The following is a 12,962-nucleotide window of genomic DNA, read 5'->3' on the forward strand; positions in this document are numbered from 1 at the left end:
ATATATATATAAATATATTTGTTTAACTTTTGTTTACTGGGAAAATCCAACTTAAAACAAGCCAATTTTCAGCAGAGGCCTAGGGAGAAATGTTCCAATTATATGTCTTTATATAGGGGAAGAAACTGGAGTACCTAGAGAAAACCCACATGAATGCAGGGAGGGCATGCAGACTCCACACAGAAGGCACCTCAGCTGAGAATTGAACTGGAGAACCTCTTGCTGTGAGGTGACAACTCAACTGCTGCACCACTGCACTATATATGTATATGTGTATATATGTATGCATGAATATGTGAATATGTGTGTGTGGGGGGACTGTCACACCTCTACACTCCCCAAGGCTAATAAAGAAATCTTGCAATGTTGGGAGGTTAAGGAATACTAGACACCAACAATAATTTTTTACATCTAGTTTTGTAGCACAAAGAGTGGGGGTGGGAGACTAGAACACCTGGGATATATCTTTACACTGGGCTTTGCAGCATAAAGGGAGTGGAAGATACCAGATATACCTCTTTATATTGTACCTTGAAGGTACATTTAAAGTTAATAGAACAATGTATTTCAGCACAGTAGACATGGGTCTGAGGGAACACTAGACACCAGTGATACTATTTGTAGCATGCCCTAAAGGCACTTAATAAAAGTCAAACCCGATGAGTTCAGAAATGATATACAGCATTATGGGGCTCTGTGCCACCACAAGACATCAGTGACACTTTTAAAATATTACCAGAATGTTTAAAAAGAAAAAAAATGAAGTAAAAGGGTGGATGTTTCAAACCCTGCACCCTTAACTTAGAGATTAACACACTATGTTTACTCATCAGTTACTGCAACAGGTTTTGTTTATACATTATAAGAACTATGGAGCTCTAATGTATGGCATTATTCACTAATTGCAAATGGTTGTGAGTTACAAGGGACAGGGCAGGTATAACAGGCAATAGCAGAAGTGTCCTGTAAAATCACTGCACTTTGAACCAGTGTCCACTTTGAGCTCTGTGAGCTTGCCATTAATCAGGACAGTACAAAACTATTTATTTTATTTATTTATTTTACATTTGTTAACTGGGCTAGTCCAACTGGATATATTTCCATTTTCAGCAGAGGCCCGGGGAGAAAATCTCCAAAAGTCACATAAAAAAAATTCACATTACAGTTATGAAAGAAAATTATGTTAACAATAACAGAGTATTTGCTAGTTAAAAATAATTCATTCTTATTTGAGCAACACAACATAAAGGATTTTCTACATTAATAGAAATGAAAATTATGTTAAAATAATCAGAGAGCATTAGCTAAAGAGATAATACTATTTATGACACTAATACCTAAAAGGATAAGACACGCATTCATAAAGATATGTAAGGTAGCTTACAGTACATACACAATTTCATTCATCTCAGTTCCTAGTTGTAAGAATAAATTAAGACAGTTATTACTTTCCAAGGAGAAAAAAATATTAATTGGCAGAGGAGGAAGTAAAGAGATAGGGCAATAGCTAAAGCAGAGAATTAGTCAGGGTAGCAGCAAGGCCATAACCATTTTGTTTTAAGATGATTTTTGAGACTTTGTTTAGACTGCAGTGGTGGTGCTGCAGTAGCATTGTCGCCTCACAGTAAGATGTTGCCCTGTTCAATTCTCAGCTAGAGCATCTTCTATGTGGAGACATGTGTGAATGGGCATACCTTCGTTGAAGGTTGTGTGCCAGGGCTGGTAACTTGTTATGTAAAAATCTACTGCCAATCATTAGTGGACCAGAGTTCTGCTGTGGTGACTCCTAACCAGGAAAAGCCAAAAGACACGACTTTGTTTAAAGAGTGGGAAGTAAAGTTAGATCTGATGGTAACAGGTTCCAATATTTTCCAGCAGTATTAGAAAACAAGGAGTCACCTGCCAAGTTATTGGACTTGCTTATGGTAGCCAGTAGTTTGGTGGAAGAGCATAAGGAATTGAGGTTTGTATAGGGGGTAATAAGGTTAGAAAGTATCGGTGTGTTGTTAGGTTGGTAGAATATCCTATGAACAATGGTAAGTTGGGAAAGTATCAAGATGTTGTTTAATTCAAACCAGTCTAGCTGCTGTAGGTTCAGACAGTGGTGTGTTCTAAATGGGTTTCCAGTGGCAAATCTGGCAATATTGTTATAGGAGTTGGCTAGTTTAGCAAGATTGCTTTTCTTTAGGTTAGAATAAATGGGGGAAGAATAGAGTAGAGTTGAAATTAGATGGGAGTGGGCAATTGTTGTTCTGGCTGGTGGTGTTAAGAAGGATTTATTCTGTATAGGGAGCCCAATTTTCTATTTACAGTTTTAATAGTGTTATTTATGTGGTTATCAAAGGTAAGGTTACTGTAATTTATGATTCCTAGCAGTTTGGTGATAGAGTCGGGGGGTTATAAGTGTGCCATTATTCAATTTGATAGAGAAATTTATAGAGGGGGCTTACTGTTAGGTGTGAAGAGTAGGAGTTTGTTTTTTTATTGTTCAAAAGGAGGTAGCATTTTAAGAACCAAGTGTCTACTGTGTTAAATTCTGTCTAGGTTAGAGATTGTAGTTTGGATGTGGAGTTGGCCGAGCATATGAGCATGGAATCATCTGCATATTGTATGCAGGTAGCTTGAGTGATTGCTAAGTGTAGGTCGTTGATGAATAAAGAGAATAAAAGTGGACCTAGAATGGAGCCCTGTGGGACTCCGAGGGAGACTGGCAGGAGGGCAGATAGATTATTCTCCCAGAGGACTGCTTGTTGCCTGTTGGTAAGGTAGGATGTGAACCAGAGAACAGCTTTGGAGTCTAGTGAAAGGGATTCAAGAGTTTTTAAGAGTAGGGGGTGGTTAACCATATCAAAAGCTTTTGACAGATCAATAAAGAGGGCTAATGAGAGGATGTTGTTATTACATTTTTTATTGATGGAGTCAGTGAAAGATAGGAGAGCTGTGGTGGTACTATGGAATGGTCTGAAGCCATGCTGACAGTTTGCTAGTATATTATGTAGGGTTAAGTGGTTTATTAGTTGATGGTGAATACATTTTTCCATAACTTTTGCTAAGGGAGATAAGAGAGCTATAGGCCTATAATTTTAATAATCATTGGAGTTACCACCTTTATGTAAGGGGATAATGTGGGAGATTTTCCAGATATCAGGAATGGTTCCTTCTTTTATGGTTCTGTTTATAAGTATGGATACTGGATAAGCAACTGCTTTAGCTGCTTTTTGTAGATATTTAGACAGTACTTGATCAGCAGAGGGTGTACATGGCTTAAGTTTTTGGATAAGTTTTTGAATGTATGAGGTAGCAATGGGTTGTATTTGGAATGTAGGGAGAGTATTAGTTAAAGAGGTAGGGATATTAGAGTTGTTTGTAGAAAGTTGACAGGCTAGAGATTTTATGGTGTTAGTGAAGATGGTATTGAAGGCATTGGCAGTTTGATGGGAGGAATTATCAGACCCTAGAGGATGTGGTGTACTAGAGTGCCCTGGGTGTAGGAGTTTATTTAAGCTAGACCAGAACTTTTGTGGATTGTTATGGTGTGATTGCTGTAGTTTAGAATAGTACTTTTTTTATCAGTGAGTATTGCTTTTTATGTAATATTTCTTAACTGTCTAAATGTTTGATGCTCAGAGATGTTTTTGGATGCTCTCCACTTGGCCCAAGATTTATTCCTAAGCAGTATCAGTTGTTTAGTATCTTTTGAGAGCCAGGGGGCTGGTTTGGACTTAGTTCTGATTGACCGTTTAGGTGCATGATTATCAAGGATAGATAAGAATTTAGAGTTAAAATATTTGACAGCCTCCTCAAGAGGGAGATTCTTTAGTGGGTTCCAGTTACAGGCATTACGTTCATTTTGGAAAACCACAGGATTAAAGCATTTGTTGGTTCGTGAGATCCTATAAGAGGGGTTGTTAGGGATGTCATTCTTTTGTCTTATAATGTAAGTTAACATATGATCACTTAAGTCATCTGGTAGAGTTCCTACCTTGTAGATTTGTTGCTGTTTATTAATAAGTATCCAATATAAGATACTCTCTTTGTTGTTAGGTTTGTTAAATCTAGTGGTGGTGGTAATTGTTTGACTAAAGCCATGAAGATTAATGAGAGATGAAGGGTTTTCTGTATTTACACATTTCCAGTCTGTATTAAAGTTTCCTAGTATAATGGTTTCTTTTGGAAAAGTAGTAGACACCCAGCATAGAAAGTCCTCTATTGCAGTACTATTATTACCAGGAGGTAGGTAGATACAGATAATGTATAGGGCTTTGCTAGGGTTAAGTTGAAGCATGGAGATAAGGACTTCGGCCTTACTATCTTGAGGTGGATTATAAGGTATCGAGGTGATCTGTAGTATGGATTTAAACAATAGTGCTACTCCCCCTTCCCTGCATTTTATGTGGTCGAGTCTCAATATATTATAACCTGGGGGAATTATTTCATTATCTTTAGTTCCAGGTTTTAACCAGGTTTCAGTGAGACAGAGGATATCAAAGGAATGTATATCAAGGAGGGCATGGAGCTGGGCAATTTTGTTTTTAATACTGTGGATATTGAGATGACCTATAAGTAAGGAATTAGAGAGACTGGTTTGAGTTGTTAGGGTGGAGGGACTGGTAGAATTAGTTAATAAAGTGGGGACATCTGTTTGGCCTGGGTTAGGGTGGATGTCACCGTCTTTTAAGGTAGGTGTTTTTAGGCCAGAAACTGGGTAGTTAATGAAGCTGGTGAGATATTTCAGCATCCTTACAGTGGTGTTATTGAATTTGATATGTGTGACTCGATGGTACTTGGCTAGCAGGTAACAAGGAGTGGATGTGGTATTTGTAAGAAAATGGGTAAGGATATAATTCTGAGTAGATGTTTGCTTAGGGGAGTAGTTAAAGTTGTAGTAATTAAATTTTTCAATGGATGTGAGGAGATAAGCAGTGGTGAGGACAGGTATGAGAGTATTTAAGAGTATTAACTTGGTTAGTAAGGGTTTTGTTGTAGTATACATATTGTTAGGGTTGTGTATACTGCTACTGTAACAACTGGGCTTAGTGAAGACAAAATGATGTATGGAGTTTGTAGAGTGCTTTGAGAGGAAGAAGTGATAAAGGTAAATGAAATAAAAGTAAGCATTTCAAGAGGAGGTACTGGATGCCAAGTGTATGGAAAAGGCAAATAGAAGAGGTTTGGTTAAATTATATAGATTGGTATAAGGATAGGATTGGAAGGTTGGAAGATAGGGTGTGGCTAAGGAAGTACAAGTTTAGGGACACTGAGGGTGGGTGAGAATTGGGGATAGGGTAGGGGAGCAGAGTGAGCCTGCAGGGCAGATGGACCAGGTCAGAGCTGAGAGAGGCTGAGAGGTAATCAGTTATACAGTGAGATTGTGTTCTACAAGGCTTTGGGTAGGTAAGAGGCACTTTCTGTATCTACTTATCATAAGACATAAAAAGGGTGAGCTTTTGGTCTAGGTGTGTAGGGGAGAAGGTGTTATTACAGAGTTCCATAGCAGGAGTAGTAAGTTTAATTAAAGAGTTTATTAAAGAGTTCTATAGCAGGAGTAGTAAGTGACAGTAGAATAAGCTGTCTATGTTATTTATATTTATAACTAAAAGGTTAATTCCTTTTAATATCTTTCAGGGGGTGGGGGGTAATTTACTAGAAATAAAAGTACTAACAGAGATAACTGAGAATGGCTGGTCAGCAGAGTTACTGGAGTTCGGCTAGCAGTAAAAAACAGCTTTACATGCCTTATGTTCTGCTACCCTCTAGTGGTATATGCAGGGAATTACACTAAATTCACTAAGCTAGTTAGGAGGTAAGGAGGAAAAAGTAAGATAGTGATTGATGGCCTCGGGGGTAGGTCCGCGGGTGTGCTGGCCCTTACAATTAGTTCTACTTTAAAGCACTCAAAATGTTATACTTAAATACCTAAAAAACTGTAGGTTATCACCTACACTGTGAGGCTGAGCGAAGAAAGTCTAGGTAGCTCACGTAGGGCTTACTGGTTGGGTATTCCCTTCAGTTCAGTTGGGATTTCTTTTATCTTGCAAGGTTGCTGATAGGGGGACAGCTTGTATCTCAGCACAAGGCTTATAAGCTGAAAAAGAGACAGAAAGAAATAATTATAAAATGGCAACTAGGTTAAAGTCTATGCAGGAGTGGGAGGTGAAATGATTAGGAGGAATGCAAGTCAGTAGCTGAGTGGAGTGTAAGACGCAGTGCAGTTTAAACACAGGTAAGCAGCATATCGACTCCTAAACACCTAATTGTGTGGCACATAGAAAAAAAGCATTTATCTACTACAGTCACATTCAAGTAATTCCTAATTACTATAAAAGATTAGATAAGGATAAAGAAAATAAATTCAGCAGGTTAACAGTTGGTACAACCTTTGCAGTCATGAGAAGACACTTACTTCATTTTTTGCCAACAAATCTACTGCATTAACCTTTTCACCAACCACCGATACACCATCTACATACAGAGTAGACTTGCAGCTTTCTATGTAATCATCTTGCTTTTTTGAGTAACCTTTCTTAATAAATGAATGATGCTTGCTGGATTTACTAAGCCTTTGAAAGTGGCTCCAGTTTTTACACTTGTGGCATTGTTAACCAAATGTTAAGCACTTTTTTCTTTTAGAGTCATGATTGGCAGCACAGTTGTGACAGTTAACTTTGAGGCTTGGCTTGGGTTTTGCTGACCCCTGTCTGTTTTACTAAGCTAGCTGTAGACATTGCATGAAAACTACCATCTTCCCTGGAAACTCTACAGGGGCTGCAGCAGCAGCCTGTGCTTCTGCTTGTTTCTATTAACCATAGGCTGCATACTGTTACATTTGTTCTAGAGGCTGCTGAAACCATGTTCTTATTACTTGCAAGCATATTGTTGTGCCTTTCTGTAAGCTCATGTATCTGACAAATCTTATAGCTTTGCTCAATGTTAAATCACTGTCTCAAAGCAAAATCTTTCTCACTGCAGCATTATTAACACCCCACACAAACCTGTCTTTCATTAATTCATCTTTGACATCATCAAATCTGCACAGTTCTGCCTTGTTTCTCAAGTCAGTAATATTAGCAGCAAATATTTCCCCTGGGCTTTGGTCTCTTGTGTAAAATAAGTGTCTCTCCAATGTAACATTTGTTTGGGGGTTACACATTTCTCTGAATTAACATTTCAAGCAGTCATGGTCCTCCCTTAATTCAGCTTGTATGACAATATGATGGTTTTCTCCTTCTCCTCATATACAGCTGGTGCATACACAAATGAATGCTCTGTTTCAATGGCTTTTGACCCAGCTAGATTAAGCAGAATACATGCCCTCGTACATACATCTTTATCAGAAAAAAATGCTTGTATGAAAATATTGTGTTCCTGCTCATCTACTTTCCAATTCGCTTCAATATTATTATCAAACACAAGTGGAGACTATCTGTGAACTGTTTCTGCCATGCCAACACACAGAAATAAAGACTCTCGGAATTATATATGAATATACAGACATATATGTTAGAAATTTATGCCATAAATTTGTAATTATGATAAACAGCACAGTAAACACTGAAATAACTGCACTTTGTGAAATACGTCTCTGTAGCACAAGAAACACTTTGAAATAACTGTTCTTTGTGAAACAACTCATTACAGTATAAGAAACACTTCTGTACTTTGACTGAACTTTCCAAATCAGCTGTCCACAGCACAAGAAACTTCTCAAAATGTCTGTACTCTGTAAAATTACTCTCTGTAGCACTAGAGACTTTTCAAAATTGCTACATTTTGACAGTACTTGGCAAAATAGCTGTACTTTGGAAAATAACTGTATTTTGCACACAGTAAACTCTTTGAAATCATTTTAATGTAGTAACGCACACACTACAACACTTTGCATACTCTGAGATACTTTGAACAACTCTAGATACACTTCAAATAACTTTGATTAATGTGAAATAGTAGCTTATATCCAAAAATGTGGTAATTTACTAAAATAATACAGTCATTTTACCTTTTTATTATGCTCGCTATGCTGGTTTGACTTATATCATGCTCGTTATACTTTTCTTGTGCTCATTTTACATTTATAAAGCTCATTGTGCAAATTGAAAGTAATTCTTAACATTTTTCATAAGTTATACTTCAAATAACTCTATCAAATATTATAGTTTTGGACATTTTTGTTGAATCAGTAATGCATTTTGTGCTTTTCATTTGATTAATAATGTGTTTTGTGCTTTGCAAATGTTTTGTATCATTTTCATTGCAAAATAAATGATTTATGTGAGTTTTAGTACCTGAAGTTAATTTTTGGCTTTGTATCAATCATTTGAGCAGGTTGGGATGATCCATTCCTGTATATTCCTCCATTTCTAGCTGTGCACCTCATGGCTCGACTTCTGGATCCTGCTTTGGTATTGTGTTACTCAGACATCCTGCTTCTGACACCATGTCACTAGTCTAGTCAGGATAAAGTAGACAAACATCTGTGGGTTAGGTTCAGGCAGCTATATTACATACAAACACATCAGAATTGATGCTTAGTAACTTAAACTTAAACTAATAAACAGACTGACTACTGCACTCACGCATGTTAACAGTCTGTCTGTTCACTTAAAATTGCACTGCTGCCTGCACGTGCTCTCTTATTTATATGCACATGCCCTCACTTTGAATTGCTTCTTAAAGCTCCAACCAACACTATGATCTACAATTGCCTTTCATGCGAATCTTACAAATTGCAGTTAGTAGAATGTTCTGAATTATGGAAAAAATCATTTTTATCCTAAAGGATGTTTGTTATACATTCCACCTCTCTTGTTCTATTCCAGATTATGCAGTGCCTCTGATAATGTAAAGTTGTTGCTATTAGCTGATTACTTTTCTTCTTGACTGACTTTGCATCCACAGCCGCACATCTGCTGTATCAAGTGAATTATAATTAATGCAACATTCAAATGAGAATTATTGAAAACTATGCTTGCATAAAGAGAGGGGAAGAGATTTCCTCCTTATACACTTGTTTCTCTGCACTTTTCATTACATTTGACAGACTATAAAAAGCAGTTCAGAAGACTAGTTTAATCAACCATAGCCACTGTACTCTACACTGCTGCCTTTTCTTATCTTGCCTGCCAGCATAGCATCAAAGAAGATCTTGCCCAGTTTATTTTCCTGTATAAACATTGTTAAATTAAAATACTCTTTTCTGAGAGTGTGAGAGATATAAGTTTAGTCTTTTCATAGAAACTAGAGAGGTAAAAGGCAAACAGAATGACTTATTGGAGTAATTTACATTTCATATTTAAAATATAATGAATTCAACCAAATGATCCATGCTTAATTATTAGAAGTAAATAAATACAAACTTAAGTCTTCGTGCCACAGAGAATTATGCATTTTCATCTTACTTCTGCCATAGTAGCACTAGTGGTCATTAACATGTAAATAGCACAGCTTTTCATCCATCAGCATAGAATGCAGAAGCAATACTTAGCTTACACAGTTTCATATTTGTTTTTTATCCAGGTAAAATATAATAATGACGGTTCTACATTCCCATGAGCAACCTGGGAGCCTTGCTCTGGATAAGTCACTTTGAATGAATCAGACATAAAATATGAACTTCAGTAACAACTCATCATTTTACCTGTCTAAATTCAGGTTTTGCACTGACATTCTAGGAAAAAAACGTCAACAACATTTAATATTTTAAATTTGTGGATAACTTTTGTTTTAAGAGAACAAAATATCATGCAAGTATTTGGGTAAATTATTTTTATCATATTTCATCAAATATAGGACTCCTTCCCTCTTCACAATTACTTCATCCCTCTGTCTCTCTGTAACCCCGACCTGAAGAAACTTTGTTTTCACTTTACAAGGTATATTTATAAAGATGAACTATGCATTTGAGTACTAATTTATAAGAAAGTTTAACAATAACATGGAGTCCTTGGTAACCTTTTACAAACTTATACACATGTTCAGTGTCAGGTATTTAAAGATACAAGACAAAATTATGATTTTCTCAGTCTTTGTACCTTGCCTGCTACAAATTATTTGTTAGCTTGCATCTTTATATAACTGTGTAATTTTCATTTAAAATTCTCATTTCCATAATATTCTATGTCTGATCAAATGTAATGTGATCATTATCCACAGAACTAAAATTATTAGACCAGCTGCAAGACAAACATTACTTATACTTGAATTCCATGGCCATAATTGCTCTTATTTATACATTGCAGTTCAGGAAAAATGACACGTCTGAAGCATTGTTATATCTAATGCGCAGAAAACAAAACAAACTAGTGTGTATAAATCTGTTGTAGCGCACACAAATGCTGGCGTTGTAGGTGTTGAGATATAGCTAGAAAAAAATATGTTTAGGTAATGGATCATTTCTAATTGAGGATCAGAAGCACCTGTAACAAAATACAATTTCCAGAAATTGTACTACATGGAAAAATAAAGAGTGCATTCAATATTTAGTGTAGAAAATAAAGCAGCATGCCACGGTGACTATAATTCATACTCTGTGGTACAGGAAAGCAGTTTGAGTTGCTTAGCTCTGCCATTTAGGGACTCATAGTCATGTGCATCTACTCCCTACCTGTTTGAGGAATACATCATGTACAGTAATAAGGACAATCATCATCAACATTCAATTCTGCAGAAATAATTCTTTGTCCTGCAATGATACAGAACTAATTACAAGTGAAACAGTCATGGCCAGGTTGCTGCGCAGTTTACACTAGGTCTAGAAATATGACCTGATTGTGTGACATAAAAATTGGGACTGGGTTTAGCAACAGGGACTGTTATTAGTGAATGTTAACTTCAGTGACATTTTGGACATCATCAGAAACAGGATTAGGTACTGAGACATATCCTTCAACAGGAACATTGTCTGGACTGCTCTGACATCTAGAGTCTATATCACAGGTATGATGCTGTGATACAGATTCAGACACTGGAAGAAGATGCCTGTGATTCTTTCTGTATTCTATACCCTCAAATTATTTTAGGTAAGATCTTGGCTTGTCACATACATCTCTCACTTGATCAGTTTGATCAAAACCTTTCACTGTTTGCATCCTCACTATCTCTACTTCTTTCAATGGACAAAGAAATCTGCTCAGTTTATCATATTAGGACTTCTGGGATGAATGCTTTTTGAATAGTTGGACTATGATTCCTCTGAAGTTTTTACCATTGGGCACCAACAAGCTGGAGCTGATAGGCACGGTTGTTCTGGTTTGACTAGATAGAAGTCTCTGAGCAAGTGAGCCAAGTAAATCATTACTGAGTATATTTGTGAGATTATGCAAATTCAAGAAAATAGCAGTATTGTCACAGTTTAATCTCTCAGGTAAGTGCTTTACACTTTGAACTGCATGTTCAGCTAAGCTGTTTGACTGCGGGTACTCAGGCCACTGGTAACATGGATAAAGTCCCACTCTTTTGCAAATTTCTGGAACAGCTGACTGGTTAGCAGGACACCATTGTCAGAAATAACTTTGTGTGGACTACCATGGACTGAGAAATGATATTTCAACTTAGTAATGACAGCAATGGACATTAGGTTAGGTAGAAAATCAATCCCGATCCAATTTGAATAAGAGTCTACCAACACTAAGTAATGTTGACCATTCCACTCGAGTATGTCTGTGGCTGCTGTTGACCAAGGTAGCTCAGGAATCTGGTTTAAATGAAGCTGATCTTTTTGCAAGTGTGGTTTAGTACTGTTGCATACTGAACAAGATAAAAGTACTCTGTCAATATCTGTTGACATAGTAGGTCAAAATACTAGTCCTCTCACACTTCTTTTGGTAGCTTCAGTACCTGGTGGCCACAATGCAAAATCTGGATGTATTCTTGTTGTAAGGAAGTAGGAATGAAAACTTTACGACCTTTGAAAATGATACCATGTTCCATCAACATCTCATCCCTGTAAGGAAAATAAGGTTGCACTTCTAGCAGTACAGAAAATTGCTTTGATGCCATCCAACACTGATGAAGTGGTTGAGCTTTTGCAAAATTGGATCAGTCTTTGTGTGATCTCTTAGCTCATCAAGTCTTGTGGTAGAAAAAATAGGCACTTCTATGACATCAAAGTCAAAATTTTCTGTATCAAGCTTTTCTGTTGTATTTCTGGGTGATCTGGATAAGGTATCAGCCAGATAAAGAAGTTTGCCTTTTGTATAGACCATTTGAAGTTGCACTTTTTTAATGTAAGCATAATTCTTTATAGTCTCATTGGAGCTGTGTGCATAGGCTTCTTTAGAATAGTAACTAAATGTTGATGATCAGTCTCAATCTGAATAGCTCAGCCATAAATATAATAATGGAACATCAAACATGCAAACACAATTGCCAAAAGTTCCTTCTCAATTTGAGCATACTGCATCTCAGTCTGGGTAAGAGTTCTAGATGCATAGGCTACTTACTGGTCTACTCTCTTGAAGAATAACTGCACCAAGAGCAAACTTTAAAGCATCAAAGGAAAGAATCACTGATATATGAACATCATAGCTTCTCAACGTGGGTGGACCGGAAATTTTCTGTTTCAGTTCATCAAGTGCTGTCTGGTGTTGTTCCAACCAGGACCAGGTAACATATTTATGTGTCAGCATTCTTAAGGGTGTTGATAATTCACTGAAGTCTGGTATAAACTTGCCCAAATAGTTGACCACATCAAGAAAACATTGTAAGGCTTGCAAATTGTCTGGAGATGGCATCTCAAGAATGGCTGTTTGTTTAGAAGTTTCTGGTTGTAAGCCCGAACTGGTGAATAAATGACCAACATAAGTAACTTCTCACAGTCTGAATTTACATTTTGGAGCATTGAGCTTAAGTTTCACTTCACTTGCTCTTGTCTAGAACTTTCCTGGGGTTTCTGTCATACTCTGCTTCACCATTGCCTCCAACTAGTAAATCATCTACTATAATAGCACATGGATAGCCTGAAAAAA

This window comes from Protopterus annectens, chromosome 12.part0 (genome assembly GCF_019279795.1).
Source record: "Protopterus annectens isolate FY-2018-M chromosome 12.part0, PAN1.0, whole genome shotgun sequence".
Classification (NCBI taxonomy): domain Eukaryota; kingdom Metazoa; phylum Chordata; order Ceratodontiformes; family Protopteridae; genus Protopterus; species Protopterus annectens.